This window comes from Mustela erminea, chromosome 3, assembly GCF_009829155.1.
Source record: "Mustela erminea isolate mMusErm1 chromosome 3, mMusErm1.Pri, whole genome shotgun sequence".
NCBI classification, from domain to species: domain Eukaryota; kingdom Metazoa; phylum Chordata; class Mammalia; order Carnivora; family Mustelidae; genus Mustela; species Mustela erminea.
The window spans coordinates 137,548,946-137,574,187 of record NC_045616.1 but is presented as its reverse complement, the minus strand read 5'-3'; the positions used below and the strand labels follow the sequence as shown (position 1 = coordinate 137,574,187).

General features: G+C 45.3%; 1 long non-coding RNA gene across 1 annotated transcript; it reads right to left on the bottom strand.

Annotated features, from left to right (window-relative positions):
- Positions 1–21,304: 21,304 nt before the first annotated feature.
- Positions 21,305–24,675, bottom strand: LOC116587002. Its single transcript, XR_004284257.1, has 2 exons — positions 23,692–24,675; positions 21,305–21,653 (listed from the first exon to the last, which is right to left on the bottom strand). It is a non-coding gene; the product is annotated as an uncharacterized LOC116587002 (long non-coding RNA).
- Between the last annotated feature and the right edge of the window lie 567 nt (positions 24,676–25,242).

Here is a 25,242-nt window from a genome sequence, read left to right as displayed (position 1 = left end):
ATTAGGAGGAATGGTCCTATTTACACAATCACTATACAACATGTCCAGAGGGGCTTGTTAACCTGGTTGGTAATTAGACACATTCTGCAGGCCTGATTTAGGGCCATGAAGGCCTGGACATAGGATACCTCAGCCTGTTTGCCCAGTTCTTTGCAGAAGAGATTTAACTGATAGATTGTATTGAAGCTTAATGTCCTATTAATGGGCCATTTTTCCTTGTCCCCTAAGGAGTACGGAGGCCATGCAATCTTACAGAAAAAGCTTGCTGTTGTTTTTTTTCTTTCTTAAATCTTACAATTTGAATTGATTCCAGTGGGTTAAAAAGCAACCCAAGGAAGAAGCCTTGAGACCCCCTGTTCCTAGAAAGGTAGAGAAAGGCCATTACCAAAATAAATCTCCCCATCCTACTCCCAGGTGGCATTCCATGCAGGATACATCAGAGGTTCATGGTGTCAAAGTGACCAGAGGTGTCCCTCTAAGAAGTCACTATGAACACCCTTCCCTTATGCTGGTGTCCTTCCACATCCCCATTGTACCCTAGGCTACAAATGGGTGCTGGTGAATGGACTCAAATGCCATGCCATGCTGCTATTTTTAACCCACGGAAAATACTAAAAAAAGTTTTACAAGGGCAAATTATCCAGTTCTATAATCTAAGGAGTTAAGAGGGGACACTGACAAAAAACAGTAAAGATAGAAATCCACCATCATCTAAACTACATTCTAACACATGTAGTCTTTACAGCTGACTTCACTAGGAAAAGGTCTCCAGTTGGGTTTTAATTCCATCAGATACTGTTTTCACTAGCTCTGGGCAGAGGTTTCGGGGCCAGAAGTGGCTAGACCACAGAGAAATGGAGGGGATCACACTAGACCAACAGGGAAGAAACCTCACAACGGAGTCTTAAGATGGGCAGCTATGCTAGTCACTTAGCTGGCTGATCTGGCCCAGACAGACAACTTTGTATAATGACAGGAATAAAGAGAGGGCATCAGGTTTCCAAGTCTTATTACCATCCTGTCTAGGGTACTAAGTTCTAGTCAAAAGGCAGGCTTTTGGTTCCTCCCATGGTGTAGCCCTGGGGTGGAGGACTACAGCCTTAGCAATTGACAGGAAAGTGTTCTAAGAAGACCACCGTCCTTGAGAAGCCCCTGAAATGAAAGTAAAGAAAGAGAAGAGGAAGTACTCACCAAGTCTGCACCAACGTTGGGAGGCTAGATGAGAAAACTGAGCCACATGCTGGCCGCCAAAATTATGTGATTTGAAGTTTAGGTCTGAGAGTCAAGAGTCAAGAAAGAATTCTTGAGACATTTTCAGTGCTAAAAGGTGCTTTTACTTAAAGCACGGGGACAGGACCTGTGGACAGAAAAAGCTGCATCATAAATGTGAGGACTGACCCATTATATAGGGTTTTTTTAATCCTATGGAGGGGAGGGTGATGTTAGGCCTCCAAGCAATTCAATTAATAGGCTCCTGGAGGTCTGGCTGTTATTAAGATTGTGCTTTTCTTGTAAATCATTAAGACAGATAAAAAATGGATAGAGTTTTATGTCTCGCAGGACTGCAATCTTTGTCATTTGGACATTTGTTTGTCCTTGCTTTGTTCTTGGGTGGTCACGAGTGCCCACAGAATGTAACATACATCCTGCCTTTGGTGGTGTGGTTTGTGGAGTGCCAGTGTGCTTTCTGCCCTCAGCTAGCCTTTTGTTATGTTATCAAGGAGAGAAGGGTTTTCCTGCATAGAGACTGAATGGTTATTTACAAACTGGATTCTTTCTTAAAAGTAATATGGGAATTTGAATGTGGGAATTATGGTCCTAAAGCATATGTTGTTGGCATATGAACTTTTTAAAAGTTTTTTTGAAATTTAATTTTATTTATTTGCAGAGAGTATAAGCAGGGGGAACAGCAGGGAGAGAGAGAAGCAGGTTCCCACTGAGCAGGGAACCTGATATGGGGCTTGATCCTAGGACCCTGAGATCACGACCTGAGCCAAAGGCAGATGCTTTAACAACTGAGCCACCCAGGGGCCCCTTGGCTTTGAACTTTTAACCCACCTGGTAAAATGGGTCTGTTAAGAAATGTACATCCCCAGCATCTGTCTGTTTCTACTTATTAAGGTGATGGCTATTCTTAGGGTCATCATAGATAACTTTTTGTATCATTTTTTTATTTGTCTGCCCCCCACCGTTTGCATCCTGTGGGGAGGGCCCTGCCTTCTTCATGTCTCAGTGACTTCCATATACTGTTTGCTCAGTGAGCACCACCACTGACTACCACTGCTCCATCACACCAGCATGAGGACCCCCCAGACTTTATTAGGACAAGAGATACTCTTATCTAAGCCCCTGTGTTTCAGGCCTTGTTTCTGGAGGGAAGCGCTCACTACAGTTTGTGAGGGAAAGTTCTATACAAACAGGCTTTCTGGCTTTCTGACCACAGTTGTGAAGTCAGCTCCCAAATGCGATTCCCAGCTGCTCCTCTGACTTGACCACAGGCCACATGGCAGCTGGCGAACCCAGTAGGGAGCCAAGCCACTCTCCGCAGCTCATCTGTGAATCTTATTCTTCTAGTGTTACAGGAACATCTGCAAGGTTCATTTTATCCCACAGAGCAAGAAAAAGAAAAATGCCACATACTGGCTTGCTTGTTAGGAATGAAAGACTTTCCATTGAGCTGGGCCATTTGTCTCTGAATAGCAATGTAAATGAAATCATTCTGCAGCTGGGGCCCCCAGGGCCAGATGCCCAGGCTCAGAGACCAGGCTGTCTGGGGTCTGTCCTGTCTTGGCCCATAGGAGGGTTTAAGGTCAAGCATGCTGGGCAATTGTTGGCTCTTCTGAGACCCCTAAACACAAAAAGTTGGGATTAACGTACAGCAGGACTGCTGTGGAATCTGAAGAACTAGACATTGTCAGCACTGTAAAACCCTGGAACAGGTAACAAGCTATGAAGATCATGTCTCTGTGCATTTTCACGAATAAAAGGCCTACTCTGTCCTCCATCGGGAGGCACCACCAGTCCACTAGAAATTCACTGCTATACCACAGACAACTTCTTTTTTTCTCCTCTAGGGGGTTTTCATTTGGGGTTTCCGAACTTTATTATACATGCTCATCTCTGCAGAAAATTATGACAACCATAACAAACCAGGTTTGAGATGTCCAGAAACAGAAACTAGTTGGTGGGAAATTAGCACAATCATCAGATGGGTAAAATTCAAAGTGGAGAAATTTGGTTCTCACTTTGCATAGGCCAAAGGAAAGCTCTGTCCTGGTTCATGCTGCATAATGCATCATATATATTTATAAATGCACCTGAATCCTACCCTGCAAAAAGATGGGTTCAAGTCCTAACCCCCTGTACCTGTGAATGTGACCTTCTTTAGAAATGGGGTCTTTGCAGATATAATTAAGATGTCAGTTAAGTTGAAGTCACACTCACATACTTTCTCGTATTGAAGTTGGCCAGGCCCTAACCCAATGACCAAGGACCTTTTGAAAAGAAGGAAGTGTGGACACAGACACACCTGGAGGAAGCCATGTGATGGCAGAGGGCGAAATCAGAATAGGGCAGCCACAAGTCAAAGAATGCCATGGCTGATGGCAGTACCAGAAGCTAGGAAGAGGTGAAGAAAGGATTCTACCCTGAGTATCAAAGCGTGGCCTTGCCAACACCGTGAAATTGTATTTCAAGCTACCAGGACTGTGAGATAATACATTTCTGTTGTTTTCAGCGCTTTACTACACTAGCCCTAACCATCCAACATGACACCTCACTTTTCCTTTTCCTTTCTTCACAAGGAATCACATAAAATAGAACTGTGTTGCGAAGGCACAGACCTAAGGCAGTACTAACAGCAGTGAGTGTACAGAATTACATATTCTTGGGATGTAGTTTTGAAGATGGGTGACGTTTGGTGGGGTCCAAAGCCAATGGCCAAGAAAGAATTCTTGAGATGTCTTTGGTGCAAAATGGCGGTTTTATTAAAGCCTGGGGACAGAACCCATGGGCAGAAAGAGCTGCTACTCCCTGCTGCCCCAGATTGTGAGGGGCAACTGCTTATGTACTTTGGGGTGCAGGGGGAAGGAAAGGGAAGTTCCAGAAGGATTTTCAGATGCCGAAGAAGACTCACAAGGATCCTAGAGGTCTGGCTATTGTCAAGTTAAGGTTGTTTTTCCCTCTAGCAAGGCATTTACATCAAGACAGCTGGGAGCTTCCTGGTGAAAGGTTATACTCTGCCTGCCTAAGGTATCTGTCAATTGGCTGTCAATTATAAGGACATTTAATCTTCTCTACATTTCCTTCTGCCTTTGTTTCCCACATCATTCGCACCCCAATTATCAGTCATAATATGCACACTTAAATCAGTCATGATGAAATAACATTGAGTTTCTGTTATCTCTACAGAATGTAAAATTATAAAATTACTGTCATATGGAAAAGCAATCAAAGAGTACACAGCCAAAAACTAGAAAAAAAAGTACTCAGAAGTATGTCAGACAGTTATTTAATAAAAATAAAATGCTAAGATGTCCAGAAAGATGTGCCTGCCTCCTGATCCCCAGAACCCATGAATATTACCTTATTTGGAAAAGGAGTCTTTGGGGTGCCTGGGTGGCTCAGTCGGTTAGGTGCCTGCCTTCGATTCAGGTCATGATCCCAGGGTCCTGGGATCAAGCCCCACATCAGATTCCCTACTTAGAGGAGAGTCTGCTTCTCTCTCTCCCTCTGCCTCCCCATTGCTCATGCTCTCTCTCTCTCGCTCTCTCAAATAAATAAAGTCTTAAAAAAAAAAAAAAAAGGAAAAGGGGCCTTTGCAGATGTGATGAAGTTAAAGACCTTGGGATGAGATCATCCTGGATTATCCAGGTGGACCCTACATTCAATGACAAATGTCCTTAGCAGAGACACATAGTGGAGGCAAACAGAAAAGGAGGCATGGGGACCATGGAGGCAAAGGTTGGAGAGATGCAGCTGTAAGCCAAGGAGCACCGTGGCATGCCACCAAAGCTGGGAGAGCATCCAGGAAGGGATTCTCCCCTAGAGCCCCTGGAGGGAGTGTGGCCCTGGGACAACTTCATTTCTTCCCACAGATGGTCTTTGTTCTCCTTGGTCTGTGTCTTTTGTGTTGTTTGTCATAACAGGGAATTGCTGTAAGGTGGACTGGGGTCTAGGCCCTGTGAGCCTGCTGTTGCAGTGCTTTTGGTGAGTTCACAGTTCCCAACAGATCAGCATCTATTTAGACAAACTTTGCTGTGGGTCCCCTGTGTCAAAATACGATGAGGTTTTTCCTCTTGTTGTATTCTGTGTCCTAAGAGCTTGGCTTTGAGCAGGGAGAACAGTCACTCAGGTCTCCACCATCTGAAAGGTGCACTGACTGGGGGGGTGGGGTTGTGTGTCTTGTTGGTCAGTCAAATAGATCAGGACAATCTTTGTCTGGTCATGCCAGCTGTCAGGAGAGTTGGCCGGAAGAAGTCCCACCCCAGAAGGGGCCTTTGTTGTCTTAACCTTCCTTGCTCATTAGTGAGGGAAAGTCCCATTCCAGTAGCTCCTGCCTAGTGACACATGAGCAGATCTGTGGCTGAAGGCATCTCCATGTGTGGGAGATGGGACATACCACAAACACCAGAGCATTCTCACTGCCTGTACAATGAAGGTGTTTGCTTTCTTACACTATTCTTGGGAGTAAACTTTGGATTATGAGGCTGCACCATTTATGCCCTCCCCAGGGGCATGTCTTTGGTTTGGCTCCCTCTCTGATTTCTTCCCATTCAGTTTTCCCTCTCTCCCGTTATAGTCCTCTGTCCTGTTTCTTATGTTCCACATATGACTTTCAACTCTTACTTTATGACTTGAATCTTTGGAAAGGCAAAACATGACTCTGAGAATAACTCAGAGACCACTCAGAAGTCTCTCTGTTGTCTCCTAAAGAAACAGAGGACATTGGGAAAGAAACTGTCCTGCACTTAAGAAAAAGGAAGGTAAAAAAAGCAATTCTCCTAAACCCCATAACCCTCAGGAAATTCCTTTTTTTTCCGAGGGACAGTTCCCCCTTAAATAACAGAGTCAGCTTCTTCTCAGCCAGACCCAGATCTACCATAAAACTTAAAACAGAGGAGCAGGAACTGGAGTTCTTCATTGACGCTGGTGCAAATCTCTCTCCCACCCACTCAGAACATTTATCTCTACCTGTCACTTCTGATTCTAAGCAGGCTGTTGAAGGCTGAGGGCAGCCCTTCTTGTTGCCCCTGTCCCAGCCCAGCCTTCTAACACTCACCATGCCTTTCTAATTTCCAGCTGTTCATCAGTAAACCTTCTTGGTGGAGATTTGTTGGGTAAATTTAATGCCATTATAAATCACAATGAGAAAGCTTTTTGAGTTCTCTACCATCAGACCAGACCCCAAGTTTTCTATTGTTGTTTTTTTTTTTAATTGGAAACCCATTCTGATCAAAATTCCTCAGAGGATGAGTCTTTAATAGATGTCCAATCGAGTCTTGGGGCCACACATGCAAAAGAAGCTGGATTGTTAGAGGGCCCAGAGCTTATGTGCATTTCTTAGAAAAGAGATAAACCATTTTCATCAGTAGCTCGCTATCTTTTCTCCAGAAATGCAGAGCAAGGAATTAACCCTATAACAGACTCTCTTTTGAAACAGGGCATCCTTGACTTTACTACCTCATCCTGTAATACCCTGATCTTGCCAATGAAGAAAGAAAGCAAAATTTAGTTAGAGGGAGACCAAATTTGTACAGGACTTGAAGGCCATACCTTGTTTTATAATTTCTTGGCTCCTACTGGTCCCAAATCCTGCTGATATTCTCACATCATTCCTGTTAACAAAACCTGGCTTACAGTAATTGACCTCTGCTCAACTTTCTTTTCAAATCCATTGTACCCTAAGTCCCAGTTTCTTTTTGCCTTCACATTTAAAGGGAGATAATGAACTTGGACTCACATATCCCTGAGGATATTATGAATTTCCTTCAATATTTTTCCAAGTGCTTAAACCCAACCTAGATTTATAACCTTTACCCAACGTTCCACACTGATGCAACATGCTGAGGACATTTTACTCTGTAATCAGACTAAGCAGAGAGCCTATCTACACTCCCATGTTTTCTCTCTTTTTTCTTTAATTATGTCCAGTTATTGATCATATAGTACATGATTAGTTTTTGCTGTAGTGGTCAATGATTCAGTAGTTGCATAGAACATCCAGTGCTCATCACAACACATGCCCTCCTTAGTACCCATCCCCTGACTACCTTATGCCCCACCCCCCTCCCCTCCGAAACCCTCAGTTTGTTTCCGGGAGACCATAGTCTTACACCATACACAAAGATAAACTCAGAATGGATGAAAGACCTCAATGTGAGATAGGAATCCATCAGTATCCTAGAGGAGAACATAGACAGTAACCCCTTCAACATCAGCCACAGCAACTTCTTTCAAGACACGTCTCCAAAGGCAAGGGAAACAAAAGCAAAAATGAACTTTTTGGGATTTCATCAAGATAAAAATCTTCACAGCAAAGGAAACAGTCCACAAAATTAAGAGGCAACCTGTGGAATGGGAGAAGATATTTGTAAATGACACTACAGATAAAGGGCTAGTATCCAAGATCTATGAAGAACTCAAATTCAACACCAAGAAAAACAAATAATCCAGTCAAGAAATGGGCAGAAGACATGTACAGACATTTCTCCAAAGAAGACATCCAAATGAATAACCAGCACATGAAAAGATGCTCAACATCACTCAGCATCAGGGAGATTCAAATCAAAAGCACAATCAGATACCAACTTACACCCATCAGTATGGCTAAAATTAACAAGGCAGGAAACAACAAATTTTGGTGAGGCTGTGGAGAAAGGAGAACCCTCTTATACTGTTGGTGGGAATGCAAGTTCACACGGCCACTTTGGAAAACACTATTGAGTTTTCTCAAAAAGAGAAAGAAAGAAGGAAAAAAAAAAAGAAAAGGACAAAAAACAAGAGCTACTCCAGGTGTTCTCTGAGAGCTCAATTGCACAAGGGCTACAAAGCCTCCAGATCTAAACTTCAGTGGTCACAAACAACTGTTGTTTGTTTACATAAGATTGAATTATCTCAGGGCTTTCAAAAGATAAGTCCAAAATGCTTTGAACCAATCTTCTTTCCTGTAAAACGAGGAAAGAGTTACATAAGTTTTTAGGGCGGCTAGCTACAACTGCCAGGGGATTCCTAATTTCCCAGTTTTTGTTAAACTTTTATATGCTCTTATCTTAGATAGCATCTCTGAGCCTATTTCTATGACTTCAGGGGCACTAACCTCCATTGGAGCCTTAAGATGATCTTTGTCCACACCCCCCAGCTCATGGCTTACTTAATTTTTATACACCCTCTCATTCATCCTGCCATGAAAACAATGGCATTCCAAGGCAGCTTCCTAGATACTGCGTAGAGCCTTTCTCATGCCAGTTCAATCCTGTGGCTTCATATGCCCCCATACTTATGGGCAAAGCCACAGCCACCACCTTGATGGACAGGCTCCTCCCTTCACCTGTGTGTTTTCCATGAGGTGTCTGCCTTCTTCCCATTCATAAGACACATAAGACACAGCACCTCTCTGCCTGGTGACAGACCACTTATGACCCAACTCTCTTGACTAACCCTTCCATCATCTTACATCCTAACACTTGGCTTCCAGCTACTTGACTAGTTCTCTCTAATGATGAGAGCCCTCCTCTGTTCCCCATGATTGCCCTACAGCTGTACATACGGTCTCAAAACCACAAGACCATCTCTGGCTCACTTCTGTTTGGTGATGGCTCCTATAAACGAAATTTCCAGGGACAGGTAATTACTCATGTTACCATAGTTTTTCAACATGAAACTCTGGAGGCATATTCTCTGCCCACTGTAAAAATTGTCCACATGGCTGAACTCATGGTTCTTACTAGAGCTTACACATTGGCAGAAGGGAACATTGCTACTGTTTACATGGATATTTACACAATAAGCTTTTGGACACTGCCATGCTGTTGGCACAATTTGGAAATCCCATGAATTCTTAACTGCTTAAGGGCACTCCTGTGGCTAATGAGCATGTAACTGTTGACTTATTACAATATATCCACCTTCCTTCTAAAATCACATTGTGGGACACCTGGTTGGCTCAGTTGGTTAAGCAGCTGCCTTCGGCTCAGGTCATGATCCCAGGGTCCTGGGATCGAGTCCCACATCAGGCTCCTTGCTCAGCAAGAACCTGCTTCTCCCTCTGCCTCTGCCTGCATCCGCCTGCCACTCTGTCTGCCTGTGCTCACTCTCTGACCAAAAATAAATAAATAAATAAATAGATAGATAGATAAATAAATAAAATAAAAAATAAAAAAATAAAATTGCATTGTTCACTACCTGGCCCCATACTGAAGAAACTGATGCTTTATCTTTAATGAGCAATAGGGCTAACAGGGCTGCCAAGTATACAACCCCAAACAGACCCTTCATCCGTTCTCCACCCAATGTTTAACCCTACTTTTATCTCTGACTGATGTGATTAATTATGAGACAAATGGCCTATAGTCTGAAAAGGACACCTGGAGATAAAAGGGGCCCGAACAGTTATCAGACGGATTACACATTCGGCCAAAGAGACTTTCTGTAGTCACTTTTTTTCCAACCTTTTGGCTCGTACTTATCTACCACCAGATGGGACATAAGTGCAAACAGAGGATACTTCAGGAACTAAAAGACAATCGGTTTTGCCCAGGTGGCCACAGAACTTCTAACCAAACTCTTTTCCTGTGTAAGTCTCACCACATTTCTGGAAGAAATCAACATACTTCCAACAAGTTCTCCCAGGCCCGCACTACCCTGTGTAGAACTCCAAATGGATTTTACAGATTTTCCCCCAATGTGACAAGTCTTACAGTTTAGTTGTCTGTGTGTTTAGGGGGGAAATGGAATGTGATCTGACCAGATGTGCTGATGCTGCAATAAGGGTGGAGAAATTAGTACCTGAGATTACTTCTTGTGTGGGCATTCCTTTCTGGATTGAGTCAGACCAGGGAACTCACTATATGGCAGAGGTAAACCCGCTGCTTGCAAAAACTATGGGGTACTAATGAAAATGTCATGCCTTATGTCACCCTCCGTCATTAGGGCAAGTGGAATATAAAAATCTAGACATAAAAGATCTGTCAAGAAACTGGACTTAAGTGGCCGCAAACATTGTCCTTGACCCTAGTTAAGATCCAGAATACTCCAAATAGGAGACATAGATTGACCCCTTTTGAAATGATGTTGGGTCATCAAAGGCCTACTGGCATCTCTAAATCTTTCACTCAGGGATTAAGTTAATGAAAGTTCCCAGGCTATGACTAACTATATGCAAGCACTAACTAGTATACTAACTAGTATACAGGAAGTGCATCATCAGTAGGCCAGTGAGGCATGGCTTCCACCAAATAATGAGGCTTGGCACCCACTTCTACCAGGAGACCAGGTGTTTTAGAAGGGTTTTAGAAGAAACTCACTGGGAAGGATGCTATGAGGAACTGCTGACCACCTACACTGCCATCAAAATAAAAGAGAAATCATCCTGGATTCATGCATGTCACACCAAAATAGGCCCACATTATTGCTCTCCAGACAACTGGGAAATGATCCCTCCTAGTGACCTGAAGATAAAGATTTCCAGGGCCAAGTCCCCACCCCCAGAAACAGATGACGCCATGACACTGACAGCTTTTCCCAAGATGGCGAATCAAGAAACTTCTCTTTTGCCTACCCCTCTTTTTTTTTTAAGACTCCCTGATATTAAGACAAAACCAAAAACACAAAAGCTCAACTTTTAAAAAAAAATAAATTTTCACATTTTTAAGTCACTGAATAGAAGGCTGACCCAAGAATATTTGTTTCTATCTATCCTGCTTCCCCTCTCTCTGTTTCCACTATGGGTTCTTGTCCAGCCTGTGTCTTATTCTCATTAACCCTCTCTTTTCCCATAGGTCCACAGGCACAGATCAAACACCTCCTTGTGCCAGCTAACCAAATTCTGGCTTTGTTAACCGTCTGACTGTCGGCTGTGTCAGTATCTAGATGCAAAAGAACCCAAACGGGTCTCTGTTCCTGGTGCACTGAGCACAGGAGATGGACAGACGACAAGGTCTGGTACCCATGACCAGAAGAAAGTCATTCTTTCTTTTTCCCTGGTGAATCACTTGGACCCTAGAAAATTTCTACAGAAGCTCAAGGACTATACCTTGTCAGGACTTCTCCTGGGAGATATACCAAGACTATGTTGGGGTTTAATGCTGAAAATGGCATCTTCAAACTTGGCAAGGATATTAGAAATAGAATAGTTTGCCAAATCACTAAACGTGTTCTATAGCAGTTCTTCACAACATGGGGTATTTCAGCTGCCCCCCCTTGTTAAATCATCCAGTACCACAGACTATTTGGGTGGACCAAAATTCTGAACTTAACTTGGCTAGGTGACAAAGCTAAGCTTTATAGCAACCAGAACCAAACAACAGGTCTCCTAAATAAGCTATTTTACCACCTGTTTTTCTCTCATAGACTGATGAGACCATGTGAACTATGGAGCTGTATGGACCATTATCGAAGGCAAGGATCATGGAATGCTCCACACTTGGAAAAATACAGGTTCCAGGGACACATGGGTGGCTCAGTCAAATAAGCATCCACCTTCAGCTCAGGTCTTGATCCCAGGGTTCCGGGATCGAGTCCTGTATTGGGCTCCCTGCTCAGTGGGGAGTCTGCTTATCTCTCTATCTGCTCTGCCTGCAACTAACTCTCCCTGCTTGTACTCCCTCTCTCTCTCTGACAAATAAATAAAATCTTTAAAAAAAAAAAAAGGAAAAAAGAAAAGAAACAAAAAAAAAAAAAAGAAAAAGGTGACGTATAGGTTCCAACCTAATCTTGTCTCTAAACCACACTGGTCTTTTTATTTTATGTGGCAACAAAAGTGTATAAAAGGCTCTCACCTAAATCGTCAGAACCATGGGGACTTGGACACCGGCTCCTTCTGTCACCCAGCTCTCCACCATACATGGCAGCCAAATTACAAACTTGGACTCCTTTGTTCATAAAGTTGTGCCCTATAAACACACCCATTGAGAAATCATAGAAAATCCATTAGTAAATCACAATTCCAAGTTCTTTTCAGCATTAAGGGTCTTATTTTCAAGTCTTGAAGATTATGATTTACAAATGGCAATCCCAGATCTCTCTATGGTAATGGAACAAGAGTTTAATACTACAATTCAAACTTTCAGAATATTCCACGGAGAAGTTAACATCGCCGTGCCCTAGGCACACCGGCCATCCAGCGATTGGAAGAAGCTTATGCAATCAGTGGTCAAACATATTGCTTCTAAATAAAGTAAATGGGACAAGTAATACCTAACTTAAATTTGTTAAAAGAAAGAATCAGTATTTTTCATCAGGTAAACAAAGCATGGGCATTATGTCAGACCGATCTGTTTCCGGGGTTGGAGAACTAGTTGAATGAGATATGGGGAAATGTGCAAACGGAATATTCACCTTCCTTCTAATCTATGTTCTTTTTATCTTTTGCAGATTACCTATCACTCATTGACAGACTCGATTTCTCCCTCCACAGTCACCAGCTCAGCTTATAGGATATAGAATTTCCAGAGACGTTTCAGAGAAGGGAACTATAAGGATACAGGGTAAGCTGCCCCAAAATGTAACATGATGGCATACTGATCACTTATCACTGAAGCGACTTGGGAAACAGCTGGAGCAAAGACATTCTGTCACCCTGAAAGCAGGAAAGAAACCTTTGATTTGAAAAAGACCCTCCCTATACTAAGAAGTAAAAAGACATCCTTATCACCAAAGACAGATATTTTAACAGTGAGAAAGCTGTAGAAACAAATCTTACATTTTTTTCTTATCATCTTACCCTAAATTCTTAGACTTCTTTACGAATGAACACTCCCAAACCAAACCCCTATGTTCTTTATCCTGTCAATTCCTCACAAATACATTGTCTCATTGTCTAAAATGTACCTGACTACCTGCCTTGGTTATTTCTACCTGCCTTGGTTATTTCTTTGGATCTCAATTTTATCACTAGGTGTCTGTGTGCACATAAAACTTTGTGGGTTTTTTTCTCTTGTTAATCTTCCTCATAACAAAGAAATTCCTAAACCAGCTAGAAGAACCATGAGGGTAAAGAGGGAAACTGCTCCCTCCCCTACACTTACTTGTTTAGAGTCGATGGGAAATGCAACCTCAGTTGTCTTTTGAGGATCTCTTTCCCTTCCTGGGACCATAAAAGATTCCAAAGAGCCTACAGTTGGAAAACAGAAGCTCTAGCCATGAATCCTTCCCCATCACCACTAAAGTATGACCCATTTGAAATCAATACAGTTGGGCAGCTCCATTTCCTCTGAGCAAGTAGGGATGTTTAGCCTCAGTCTCCAAGACCATTTCTCTTCAGCTTCCTTCTCCTGCTTCCATTCTTAACTCCTGCAGAAATCCCGTATGTGTCTCAGCAAGCTGTGTGCTAACAGAGCACAGGCTTCCTCTGTTTTTAGAAACCCCTCAAAAGCCAAGCGCCCTCCACGGTCACTGGGAGGTCTATCTTCTCTCCCCTGAGTCCCTTGCTTCTCCCCCACTCCCCCTCATGGGCTAGTCCCTCCAACTGAATCCTGCCTGGCAGTCACTCCATGATGCCCAGAAGTCTGTCTGTGGTTCTAAGACACCAAGACTGAGAAGGGACCCCTGGAGGTCCCTCCCTGACTCCAAAGATGAAGGCTTGACTACTCTCGTAGGATGGGGGAGTGGAGAGAAGAACCCCTCTAAGTTTCTTATCTCTTGCAAAATAAACATGGGAACAAAGCAAAACACAGAGAAAAAATTAAAATCTCAATCCAAAAGCCTGGTATTTTATTATTACTTTTCAGCTGGTGACACTGAGGTTCTTGAGGTGGGATTTGAGCAGCCTGGTGAACAAAGCTCTGCGTCGGAGAGGAGAACCCTTGGCTATCCTTTGAGGAACCCAAACTCCCTACTAGGGCTCCACCCCTCCTGCCACACTGCCAAGGGAGCAGAAGGCTAGCTGAGGACAAAACACAAGCCCACACTCCACAACCTCTCTCCCCTGCTTCAGGGTAAGATACATGTGACATTCCTCCAGGAAACTCCCAAATATCTTAATGTTAATGCTTTGCTAGAGGGAAAAACATACTTGGCGTGATAGTAGCAAGGCCTCCTCCAGTATCCTGATGGTCTTCTTTGGCTTATGAAAGTCCTTTTGGACACCTCCCTTTTTCCTTACCTCCCCCAACCCCCTAGTATATAATCATTTGCTCCTCACAACCCCAATGCAGCTCTTTCTGCCCAAGGGTCCTGCCCCCAGGCTTTAATAAAACCACCATTTTGCACCAATGACTTCTCAAGAATTCTTTCTTGGCCGTCGCTCCGGACCCCACCCCACCAAACCTCACCTACACTCCAAAACTCCATCAGCATGGCCTTGAAACTGAGAACTGGGGTCCCTTCCTTTTCCAGATGAGTGCCGGGTTCCTGTGCAACACAGGGATGATGGAAAGCATTGCAGCTGCCACTGCAGTGGTCTGAGCGTGGACTGCAAGGACACAAGAAAGGAAATGACATTTGTTGGCCGCGTCAGCTACTCTGGGATACATTGTCTCCCCCTAGCTCCTGCCTGGACATTTTGAGGAAAACAGGTATCGGGGGAAAAATACACAAATGTGCATTCCTGGAGGAATAGTCATTTGGCAAGCTGTCTGCCGGAGTAAATATCTCTCCTCTCCAGGGAAGAGGAAAACAGTACCCTGAGGCTGGTCACCAGTAGATCAGCAGATTAATTCTTTTTGCTCATTAAAAATAAATAGATAGGGCGCCTGGGTGGCTCAGTGGGTTAAGCCGCTGCCTTCGGCTCAAGTCATGATCTCAGGGTCCTGGGATCGAGTCCCGCATCGGGCTCTCTGCTCAGCAGGGAGCCTGCTTCCTCCTCTCTCTCTCTCTCTGCCTGCCTCTCTGCCCACTTGTGATCTCTCTCTGTCAAATAAATAAATAAAATCTTTAAAAAAAAATCTTAAAAAAAAAATAAATAGATAGATAGATAGATAGATAAAAATTCCTTGGTAAGACAAAAACAAGGAGAGTCTCCCTTCAAAATACCTCTGTTAGTCCCTTTCATCTCGTCAATACCATTTCTGTGGCTTTATTTCAGGGCCTCCGTCCAGATGACTGCCATTACCTCCAAATTAATCCCCCGTAGTCATCTCTCTCCACCGCAGGCCACGCTGCACACAGTCCCTGGAAGGCCTTGCCCACATGTCCACTTGCCAAAGGCCTTCCCTACTCAGGTGGAGAAAAAGGGCAGAGCACTTAGACCTCTGACGTCATGGCCGGTTGAGGGTGTGTGTTCCTGGACAAAACTCACGGGGTTCAGGTGAAAGACGTCTTCTGCAACTTCTGAACCCTGCCTGCTTAACATTATGAGTTCATGGTCCTTTATGAATAGTTGAATCAGGCCTTGGCATAAATATGCTGCATTGCACTTTTCATGTTTTAAGCATTTAATTCATACAAGGTGAGTATCTGAGTTGTGGCATAGTATTTGCAACCCCATTTTGTCGTTGCTCTCCATTTCCAACAGACCCATTTTAAATATCTTGAAATAAAAGCCTCAGGACTTCAAAGAGGCTCCACGCAGAGGAGGGACAGAAAAAAAAAAAAAAATCACTGTGCCATCTCTTTGGGGCCTGCCCTGGAAGTCAGAAGCTGGAAGGAAAAGGACTAATCAGAGGAGCAGATGGAGACCCTCCAGGGAGTAGAACCCTTCCCTTAGGAACCCAGGGGGGAAAACACAGCTGGGCCGGGGAGAGGCTCCCATTAACCAGACCCCAAGGGCAGTCTTTTTTTTTTTTTTTTTAAGATTTTATTTATCTATTTGACAGAAAGAGACACACAGAGAGGGGGAGTGGGAGAGGGAGAAGCAGGCCGTCTTTAGGAAGAAAGTCAAGTGGGGACAACGGGAGGCTTTCAGGAAAGCGGAGGGGAAAAGGGCAGTCAGTGTTTGGCCCGTGTATTTACGGACTCTCTCCCTGGATTTATGTGATTTCCAAACAAAGAGCTGATTCAGTTAGCGGAGTTAAAAGTCCGTTAAAACAGTGAAACATTATTTAGACCTGCCTTAACTGAGCAGCCAGTGGGCCGAACTTCTCAACCCATTCTGATAGTAAATAGATCCGTTATCATCCCGAGACCATTATAGGCGCTGCTAGAACGCAGGCACAGACGCCGGGCCCTGGTGAGGCCGTGGGGAACCGAAGTCCCCGCCCGTCGGGTCCCCGCAGAAGACGCCGAGTGTGTGCGTGCAGGGGCGAGCGGTGTGCGCGCGTGTGCGTGTGCGCGCGTGTTTGCACGCGTGTGCGCTGCCTTCGCGTCCCGAGGAGGCACAACCTCGGGACGCTCAGCTGCCGCCGCTATCCGAATCCCCTTGACATCCTCGACGTGCGTGCCTGTGCGGTCTTCCCAACACCAGAAGCCCCGCCTTCTCCGTGCCACGGAACGGGGGGGAAACAAGGCCACCCAAACCGTCCTGTGTTTCTTTGGGCTCAACCAGGACGTTGAACAACCCGGTTCACGGAGCGTGAGTTCCGCGGCGCTCCTGTTGCAAACAAACATCTCCACCACAGCTGAGCAGGAAGCCGGGGGGGGGGGGCGCATTCCGTCTAGAGTCGCTCGAGGAGATGAGTTTCCATGAACTTGGAGTGCGAGGGGCCCACCTACCCAACTGGAAGACGGTTTGGTGGGCCTGGGATGCAGCTTCGTGGGCGACAGCGCCCCCTGCTGGCTCCTCTCAGGAAAGCAGGCAGTGTTTTCACGGGAGCGCCTTCTAATACAGAGCGGCACGGGAACGTCCTGGTGGGAAAATGCCAAGTTTGTTCTGAGGCGCTTTTCAGGATGTTAGTCTGTAAGGGGCCCTCTTACTTACCCCATACCTGTGACAGCTACACCATCATTCAGAGCCCGCCTTCCTACGTGTGTGATTCTCAGGCTGCTCCGAATTCCCAGCCAGGATGCTTCCCAGTCAGTCCTCCTTCCAACCATGCGGCTACCCCTCCTCCTGTGGGGCGTCCCTTTCCCTCATCTTCTCAGCACTGGGGTCCGTGGCCTTGGGTGTCTGTAAGATCATTGTGCGAAGGGACTAATGAATACAAACAAGACTAAACAGCCTTCCCCTCACTCCATTAACATTCCAAGGGCATTAATAGACATCTTCAGACAATGACTCAATCTTTGTTGTCTGGTCAGACAGAGGCTCTCAGTGGGAAAGACATTTCATGCCTGGAAGACTGGAGGGAGGTATCCTACACGTCAGGAAGACCCTAGGGGGAAACACTTCTAGAAAGTTTCCTCATCAGAACTGTAGGTAGCCATGACTATGGTGGTGGGGCAGGAGCATTTCAGAAAAACATCTTGCTGAAAGTCAGAGGTTCCTCTCTCAGAACACTTCCACCGTGCCATTTCTGGAGGGTTCATAATACTCTTTGATACATCATCATGATATAATACGTCTTCATGAACGAAACAAAGCTGGCTTGACCAAGTTCCGTGTCAGTGAGTGCAATCTTTCTCCAACTCAAAACTCAGCTAAACTCATGCTGAAATTGAGTAAGCGCCCTGCCTGCATTAAGAGACACTGTTCTTGGGGCACCTGGGTGGCTCAGTGGGTTAAGCCGCTGCCTTCGGCTCGGGTCGTGATCTCAGGGTCCTGGGATCGAGTCCCACATCGGGCTCTCTGCTCAGCAGGGAGCCTGCTTCCCTCTCTCTCTCTCTGCCAGCCTCTCTGCCTACTTGTGATCTATCTCTGTCAAATGAATAAATAAAATCTTTAAAAAAAAAAAAGAGACACTGTTCTTCAGACTTCCCTTGAACCTAAAGATTTCTCAGGCCCTGCACTGCTAAGGATCCGTAGCTAACCTCCATCAATGTACTATGCTGAGCACATCTCCTTGCTGGGGTCACGGGAAGACCAACAGGAACCCAGAGGCCACAGCCACCTAAGCATTTCACAGACCATGTCATGGCTCATTTTCCTGGATGGATCACTTCATAGCTGACCTTCAGCATCTTCATGTGAAGCCCATACATGGGAGGTGTTTTCCTACTTTTTTGTGACTCGGGGGACCTGAACTCTAATTTTAAAATGAACAAATGGAGGAGGCAGGAATAAGAAAATGTTAAAAACTCTTTTTTTTTCAGACTTATTAATGGTCATTTTGATGCAGGAGAGCGACATTCTTGTCTCACAGACAACGGAGAGTGAGTAAAGTGGTAGAAGTTTATTAAGCAAGGGTACAGAAAAAGCTCTCAGGAGTGAGAAGGGTCCTGACAGCGTTGCCAGTGAGGGCTTTTAGGGTTGGTCTTTTATTGAAGGCTAACCAGGGAACTCAAATCTTTTAAACATCTCTATTGATAACACCATTGAGTAAGGACTAGCGATCACACCTCCAATGGCTTACTTCCTTTTTACGGTCTGGTAATTCTTGGTTGGTCACAAGTAGCTGTTGTAACAAGACCCCTCCTCTGAGAGCTGGGACAGGATGGTCTGATTTGCTCCCTTACCTCTGGTTTCCTCTCATATCCCGCATTTTTTAGTTTTGTGAGCCTGATCCCATGGCCCCCTGTCTATCTCTCCCTACCTAGCCCTGCCTGTCCCTTCCTCAACTTGATATTGTTTTCCTCTATTTCTCACTGCACCAGCAAATTCTAACCCAGAGTAGCCTGGGCCATGTCACGAGGACCCTAGAATAGAAAGCAACTCCATTAAACTCCATCAGAATTTGTGCTGAGTTGAACCTGCTTCATAATCCCTTATAGCTCTACTCATCTCATAGCTCTTTCACTGGATAGCAGCAATTCCCCTGGGCAGGAAGTGCTTTAGGTATAATTATTGTAAGGTTTTACAGGCAAGATAAACATGACACCAGGCGAGGTAGGCTCAAGGCAAGATTTATTAAAGGCGCCCTCGGGGACTCCGGAGAGGAGAGTCAGGGAAGTTGCGCTGGGAGGGAGTCGGCAGAGTCTTTTATCGGGCTAAGGCAGGGCATGGGTTCACATCCATACATGGTAAGGTATTTAGTGATAGGAGGGTATGAGGGAGTCCTGTTGCTCCTGTTTCCTGCATAGGTATCGGGTTACCTATGGAGACGTGACCTAGGCATACATCCTTTTGGCGGGAGAGTCAAGGGTTAAGAAGGGGGGGTGGGGTGCCTGCAAGATGGCGGCCCAGCGGTCATTTCTATTGTTCCTCCTGCATTCCTGGAGCCGCAGACCCAACAATTATTACTCCCAATTCACAGCCAATGGGAAGAAGCACAAGCGGGATCAAGGGATCTACTTGAAATTGGTAGATAGTGAGGTCACCACACCACACATCTGGTTCTCTTCCCACAAAACATGTCATGCCCACCTCGCTGAGTAAGGCCAATCTGGGCCAAGTTTGCTTAAGAAGATGGTTGAAGTCCCATCTTTGCTCCAGTGATTTTAGATGCCCGCTGTATCATTCACCCAATTTCCCTATCTGTTTGGGTCTGTTTCTGGACTTCTGATCTGTTTCACTGGTTTGTCTATGAATACACTAGTACCATACTGTTGTGTTTTGTTAAGATTTATTATTTTCACGAGAAAGAAAGAGTGTGTGCATGAGCAGGGGGAGTGGCAGAGGGAGAGGAAGAGAAGTCCTTAAGCAGACTCCCCACCAAGCACGGAGCCCACCGTGGGGCTCCACTGGAGGACCCGAGATCACGACCAGAGCCACAATCAAGACTCAGGTGCTCAACTGACCGAGCTACCAAGGCAACCCCCACCCCCAAGGTTTTAATTATAGAAGCTGTATTACATGTTTTAATGTCTGATAGACACCTCCCCACACACACATACACCCCGTACCTTCTGTTTTTCAGTGTTTTCCGGCTTTTCTTGCACTTTTTCCCCCATGTGAAAGTCAATATCAACTTGTCTGACCTCATAACAAAAGCCTGCTGGTATTTTTAATTGGGATTGAGATATATTTATAAATATATTTTTAGAGATTATGTCTAATTGTTTCACTGAAGAACAAGGGGTATCTTTCCATTTGTTTAAGGCTAATTTTGTATCTTTCAGGGAATTTTTAGTGTTTTATTCATTTAGATTCTGCACAAGTATTTAATGTTTTTGAGGTTATTGTACCTAGGGGTTCTCCTATAACTGGTTATTATTTGTATACAGGAAGGCTATTTATTCTTTTGAACACAAAATTTTAATTTGAGAATAGTCTGATTTATAGAAAACTTACAACAGAACGGAGTTACAACATACACAGTTCACCCAGTTTCCCCCAAGGTGAATATCTCACAATTACGATGTTACCTTTGTCCAAACTAAAACACCAACATTTTTACCCTGCTGTCGGAGTATCACTAGCTTTTCCCCCAATGTCCTCTTACCCATTCCGGGATCCCGCCCAAAATGCTATGGTCCACTTAGCAGTCGTGTTTCCTTAGCCTCCTCTGGTCTGTGACAATTGTTTGACCTTTCCTTATAGTTCATGACGATGACAGTTTTGGGGAGTACTAGTTGGGCATTTTGCTGAATGCCTCTCAATTTCGGTTTGCCCAATATTTTTCCTGAAACCAGACTGGGGTTGTAGGTTTGGGGGCAGAATATCCAAGGAGTGATATGCCCTTCAAGGTTTCACACAAGGAAACAGTACAACCTACTCCAGTGTTGGATTCTTTCATTTTTTGCATTGGTACAAGCACTGATTATTTAATTTCCAGTTATATTAGCCTCAATCACACAAAAAGAAAAAGAAGTAAAACTTTTCTCTTCCAATCCTCATGCCTCTAAATGCTTTCCTTCCCTTCTTTGGCATATCTTTATCTCTTCTGCTCTGGAAGCCATCTCTTTTGAGGCTCTGGTCCGCTCACTGTCCTAGCCTTTCCTGGTGGCCCCCTCCACACAGTGGCAGGATTTCCCTGCCCCTTCTCCCCACCCCACAGGCACTCCCACAGCATCTCTGCTGAAATTTGGTGCTTGTTGCTCTTTTTACGTTTTGGAGTTTGTTGAGAGACCTGTCTCCTAGCAATGTTGCAGACTCGGGGCACATGTGATTTTGTGTTCCATGTTGACTTTAAGGGCTGGGGGAAGGATATGTCGAGACTCCAGAACCAAGTGACCACTATTACTGAAGAACCCATCAGAACTCTTCCAGGCATTGTTTTAATGGTCTTCGATTTTCGGGTTTCTGTACTCTGAAGCCAGTTCAAAATGGCTCAGTTGAATGGAGGCTTACTTAATAGCCTTGGAAACCGTGCAGGCAGCGTCCTTCAGCTGATTTCTGACATGCGAAAAGCCATTTCCAGAGATCAAATGTTGTATTAAACAAGATATGAATGTATTCCTCTTTCTTATGAAGTAAGTCTGGAGAGAAACAGTATAGAGTTGGCATGGCGCTCATTAATTATCAAAGACCCAGGAAACATTTCTCTTGATGTTCTGTCATTTTCACCACAGTCTTCCACCTCTCTGTTCAGGATGGTTCCTTGAGCTTCAGCTGTCATGCTCCCATTCCAGCCACCCAGACACAGCTGCCAATAATGGAACGGAGTCATAGGATGCCACCGGTGGGAAAGCCTGGGAAATTCAATCTGTATTCTTTCTTCTGTGATTTCACCTGATGGCTAAAAATTAGGGGATATCTTTCTAAAGGAGTGGGGAATGGACATCAGGAAACACCGGAACATAAGCATGGACTTTTATTTTTTTTTAAAGGATTTTTTATTTATTTGAGAGAGAGAGAGCATGAGAGGGGAGAAGGTCAGAGGGAGAAGCAGACTCCCCATGGAGCTTGGAGCCCGATATGGGATTCGATCCTGGAACTCCAGAATCATGACCTGAGCTGAAAGCAGTCGCCCAACCAACTGAGCCAACCAGGCACCCCATTAGCGTGGACTTTTAACAAATGTTTATTCCACAAGCCTACGCTCCTCACTCCCGTGAAAGTTGTAGCAATTCTTGCCTGGAAATTGTTGAAATGGGGCTGGGGGATTATTTTATAAATATGATGATTTTATTACATTTTTTTTCTTTACTCTATAAACTTACTAACACATTGATTTAAATTCTTATAATTTCTAGAAGGGCTTGGGAGGCCCTAGAATTATACTTCTACTCTATCATTTTATCTCCTCAACTTTAGGCCTTTTTAGAAATCCTGTATGTGGAACAGGTAATTTTTCACACCTTCATTTTTTTATGTAGTATCTTTCTGCCATTTTGAATTTCTCCAGAGAAGAGCAAAATACAGAATACTGAGCTTCTCTTAGGTCTATATGTAAATGTCATTGTGTTAAATAACCACTAGGGGGCGACCACATCCATGTTGCTAGAAATCCTTTGCACCTTGACCAAGCTGGGCATCTTGGAGAAGATTTTAAGGCCGAATCTCTTTTCTGAAATAATGCAATGGGAGTGAATCTCAGTCCCCAAACTCTAAGGTGTGAGAAAACACTAAATGCCTTTATTTTCTATAACTCAGTCTATGCAAGGCTTCAAGATCCAAAGAAAATTAAATTTCATTCTTGGGGAGGCTCCCTCTCCTGCTCATCCCCAGAAGAGGGCAAAGGACCAAGGTTTTGGGTTCCACCAACACACTGGGGGGGCCCTGCTGGCATTAGTCATCTGTCCACACTGAGAATCACTGAGATACCCTTTGTTCTAATTCCCATGACCCTGCCTGGTCCACAACTGTCTTGTTTGTGCCACATTTGGAATGATGGTGCCTTTGGAAGGATGGGGACCCAAGAATCTGGAGGAGTTTCCCTGATGCCCCACAGGGCCCATCCCTCTGAGTATCTTTTTTTAGGGTCTGTAATCAAAGGAGCAAGACTGATAGGAAGCAAAGGTCAAGCAAAGCTTTATTTCGCGCCAAGCATCGAGAACCAAACCGAGGGGTAGGGGCCATCTCTTACAAAGAGGCGACCCCTCTCAGCCTCACAGACTTTTATAGAGGTGGTGGAACCTGGCTATACACAGGTGGCCAATGAGATTGCAATACACAGAGAAAACTGCACAGTCATGCTAGGTCACACACTGGTGGCCAATTGAATTTCAATTTACCCTAGTAGACAGATGCGTGCCCCACTGATTGGATGTCTCCACCTGGCCTGACCCACCCTTGTACCTGGGCTTTGCAAGTAAGTTCCACTGGGAGGGGCCGGGTCGATCTAAGTTCACTGCATAAACAACAAAATGGCTCCCTCTGACTAAGTAGGCCCTTACGCTTTCACGTCCCCAGGACACTGTCAGGACCAGCGCGGCACTTCCTCAGAGGAGCAGGCAACCCTGAATCTGCAAAAGGGCTTCAACAGAGGGTCAGAGAACTAAAGTGCAGCCTTCTTCGCCCATTTAACCAAAGCACCTGATTTAATGAAACCGCTAATATTGACTGAGGGCTTTCTAATGGCCAAGCCCTGTTCTTAAGCCCTTCGTGTGGGTTAACTCCTCTCCTCTCACACACGAGGCTCCTCCTCATCGCCCACGGGAGGGAACCAATGCCCAGGTGGTCCCGCGTGTCGCCAGGTTCCCGCGGACGACGCAGGGCCGCTGTCGGGCCCTCACACTCACCTGCGCAGACTCCGTGTGATGCGCTGACAAGGGAGGGAAGGAGTGACTCGGTCCGGGCACAGGCTCTTTGGAGGAGGTGAGGTTTCGCCGAGCTTGAGCGTGCAGAAGAACTCTGGCAAGCAGACGGAAGGAGGAAAAGCCTTCCATGCTGAAGGAACCGTGAAAAGGTAAACTGGGACATGTTAACATTTTCGAGTTTATTTGAACAAACCTCGATTGGAATCAGGAAGTGCCAAACCGGAAGTGGTTGGAAGGGGTCGACCAACCAGGGCGAGGTTTTCATAGAGAAGCTGTAGGAAGCAAAGCAAGGGAAATCCTGATAGGCCATTGCTTAAAAGGGACGCCGTATGTGAGAAAGTCTTGCTGTCTGTTCCCATCCTTTGAACTTAGGTTTCCGCTTCTTAACCTTGAGGGATTTACGGGCTTGATTTTGGGTTTGCTGACCTAGGTTAAGGCATTAGAGCCACCTCAGTCTCATGGTGTCCTGGTTTCACTAACAGAACACACCAGTTTGAAGCCAGGACGCAGTGATGGCAAATAGCAAGATTTGCCCCAGTAGCATTTGGTGAGGGGCACAGAAGTGGGGAATCTAGTGGACAGGTGGCTGGAAAGATTGGGGCCCCAGTTAGGAAGGACTCTAACCCCAGCCAGCAGGGCGTGTTCTGAGCAGGATCACCCTGTCACGCAAGCACATTTGTCAGCCACTTGCAAGTTGGCCCTTTTCTTAATCCTCATAAGAACCCGTGGGCTCTTTCTGCCTGTGCGTGGGCGTTGCTCATGGTGAAGACTTAGGATCATGGCTGGTGGCTGGAGCCAGTGAGATCAGCAGAGGGTCAGTGCGGTAAGTCACCTGAGAGCAGAGGAAGGATCGGAGTGGAATGAAAAGATGAAAACCAGATGTGATTTGGGACTTAGAGGGCAAAGCAGTGGGGTTTAAGTGGTGTGGGAGGGTTAAGGAGAAAAGGAAGGAGCAGACAGGGTGGGCTGGCCCCAGGAACAGTCTGCGGAATGAATAGGGTAGAACGCAAAGTCCAGCTTGTTGCTACTAGAAACACAAATTCTGTTCCTATAGAAACCACTGTAGCCCATTTGGGACTTGATGAGACTCCCACGGGCTACCACCATTTACACCGTTCCTGAGAAGCCACATAAAATCATCTGTCGTGGCCCTGTGTGATGCTGGGAAAGGCCAGCTGTACGCTTCTCAGCTCTGGCTGGCCCACTGCTGTCTCTGTGAGGCTGGGGCGGGGCGGGGCATGAGACACACACGACACCCCTCTTCTCTCAGCCTCTGTGATCCTAGCTTCAGGGGGATTCTAAAGGAACGAAAAAGGAACCTGGGGGCTGGGGGTGGGGGTCCTTCCCATCACCCTACCAGAGAACGCCAACAAAGCCCAACTGACAGGACTCAGCTGGGAAGTACAAAAAGGCTCTCAGTACATCAGCTGGTGAAGCTTTCCCTCTGCAGGGACTTGGAGACCAGACAATAGCCCCGGTTTTGCTGCTGCAGCTGGAAGCCTCTTTCCCAACTTTGCCGTGAGTCAGTGGCTT